The sequence below is a fragment of the Anastrepha obliqua genome, unplaced genomic scaffold (genome assembly GCF_027943255.1).
Source record: "Anastrepha obliqua isolate idAnaObli1 unplaced genomic scaffold, idAnaObli1_1.0 ptg000027l, whole genome shotgun sequence".
In the NCBI taxonomy this organism is placed as follows: Eukaryota; Metazoa; Arthropoda; class Insecta; order Diptera; family Tephritidae; genus Anastrepha; species Anastrepha obliqua.
The window spans coordinates 95,001-97,500 of record NW_026562185.1 but is presented as its reverse complement, the minus strand read 5'-3'; the positions used below and the strand labels follow the sequence as shown (position 1 = coordinate 97,500).

At 36.1% G+C, this 2,500-nt stretch overlaps 1 pseudogene; it reads right to left on the bottom strand.

Annotated features, from left to right (window-relative positions):
- LOC129251544 (large subunit ribosomal RNA) overlaps positions 1–2,500 on the bottom strand; it is a 5,088-nt pseudogene that overhangs the window by 2,434 nt on the left and 154 nt on the right.

The following is a 2,500-nucleotide window of genomic DNA, read 5'->3' as shown; positions in this document are numbered from 1 at the left end:
TAAGAGAGTCATAGTTACTCCCGCCGTTTACCCGCGCTTACTTGAATTTCTTCACTTTGACATTCAGAGCACTGGGCAGAAATCACATTGTGTCAACACCCGTTAGGGCCATCACAATGCTTTGTTTTAATTAGACAGTCGGATTCCCCAAGTCCGTGCCAGTTCTGAATTGATTGTTAATTGATAATCGTTATAATTTAAAAGGAATATATATCGAATGATATAATTCCTTAAAAATTTTAGCAAGAAAGTTCCACAATTGGCTACGTAACTACTATCCGGGGAACAAGAATCGTAATTCTCTATTTACCCAGAACGAGTACATAAACCATGGTATTGCTTCCCAATCAAGCCCGACTATCTCAATCTTCAGAGCCAATCCTTATCCCGAAGTTACGGATCTAATTTGCCGACTTCCCTTACCTACATTATTCTATCGACTAGAGACTCTTCACCTTGGAGACCAGCTGCGGATATTGGTACGGCCTGTTGAGAAGTTTGCGTGACCCCACCATAAATTTTCAAGGTCCGAGGAGAAAATATCGACACAACAGTAAATGTCATGCTCTTCTAGTCCATCTACCATATCTCTCTTCGAAAGACTTCCATGGTAGTACGACTATAAAACAGAAAAGAAAACTCTTCCGATATCTCTCGACGGCTTCTTTATGGTCGTTCCTGTTGCCAGGATGAGCACAAGGCCCATTTTTAATAACAAACGGATACTCAACAGGTTACGGAATTGGAACCGTATTCCCTTTCGTTCAAAATAATTCAAGTATTTTAATTATTTTTAAATATATTTTTATTAATATTTTTTTTTATTAAAAACTTGAAAATTTTCGGCTTTCGCCTTGAACTTAGGACCGACTAACTCGTGATCAACCACTGTTCACACGAAACCCTTCTCCACTTCAGTCCTCCAAGGTCTCATTCGATTATTTGCTACTACCACCAAGATCTGTACCAATAGCGGCTCCATGCAGGCTTACGCCAAACACTTCTAAGCACACTATTGTACCCTCCTACTCACTAAAGTTTCAAAATTTATAAATCAATCGAAATTGTTTTATAAATCATCTACTTTAGCGGTAATGTATAGGTATACAACTTAAGCGCCATCCATTTTAAGGGCTAGTTGCTTCGGCAGGTGAGTTGTTACACACTCCTTAGCGGATTACGACTTCCATGTCCACCGTCCTGCTGTTTTAAGCAACCAACGCCTTTCATGGTATCTGCATGAGTTGTTAATTTAGGCACCGTAACATTACGTTTGGTTCATCCCACAGCGCCAGTTCTGCTTACCAAAAGTGGCCCACTGGGCACATTATATCATAACCTCAACCTTCATATCAAGAAAGGTGAGGTTCTTACCCATTTAAAGTTTGAGAATAGGTTAAAATCGTTTCGACCCTAAGGCCTCTAATCATTCGCTTTACCAGATAAGATTATTTTATATAATTTTTAAATGCACCAGCTATCCTGAGGGAAACTTCGGAGGGAACCAGCTACTAGATGGTTCGATTGGTCTTTCGCCCCTATACTCAATTCTGACAATCGATTTGCACGTCAGAACTGTTTCGGTCTTCCATCAGGGTTTCCCCTGACTTCAACCTGATCAAGTATAGTTCACCATCTTTCGGGTCACAGCATATATGCTCAAGGTACGCTCCAGTTAGAGGTATAAATAATAATAAATTATCATTATACATAACTATATGGAACGCCCCGGGATTGAATTAATTGACTATTTATTAAAAAATAGACTAAAAATTAATCCCATTATATTTAAGTTAAGTTAATTATGCCATTAAGTTTAATATAACTCAATGACTTGCACATATGTTAGACTCCTTGGTCCGTGTTTCAAGACGGGTCCCGAAGGTATCCTGAATCTTTCGCATTGTTAATCATATAAATGCATACAAATAAATATTAATATCATAGATATTAAATTTTTTGTAAAATTCAAAAAATGAATTTTAGCATTATATATAATAAAATCTATCAACACTTTATCAAATCATTAGTATTTATTTTATGTTAATATGCTTAAAAAGCAAATTAATTTAAATAAACTTAATATCACCAATGATCTTTTGATAAATACTTTATTATGTTAATAGATTACAATGTCCTTATATGAAAAAAATGCACATTATTTTTTTAATTATTTAATGATGAATTTTTCATAATGGATATTCAGGTTCATCGGGCTTAACCTCTAAGCAGTTTCACGTACTATTTAACTCTCTATTCAGAGTTCTTTTCAACTTTCCCTCACGGTACTTGTTTACTATCGGTCTCATGGTTATATTTAGTTTTAGATGGAGTTTACCACCCACTTAGTGCTGCACTATCAAGCAACACGACTCTTTGGAAATATCTTTCTAGTAATCATTAACGTTATACGGGCCTGGCACCCTCTATGGGTAAATGGCCTCATTTAAGAAGGACTTAAATCGTTAATTTCTCATACTAGATATTAAGATATTCCATA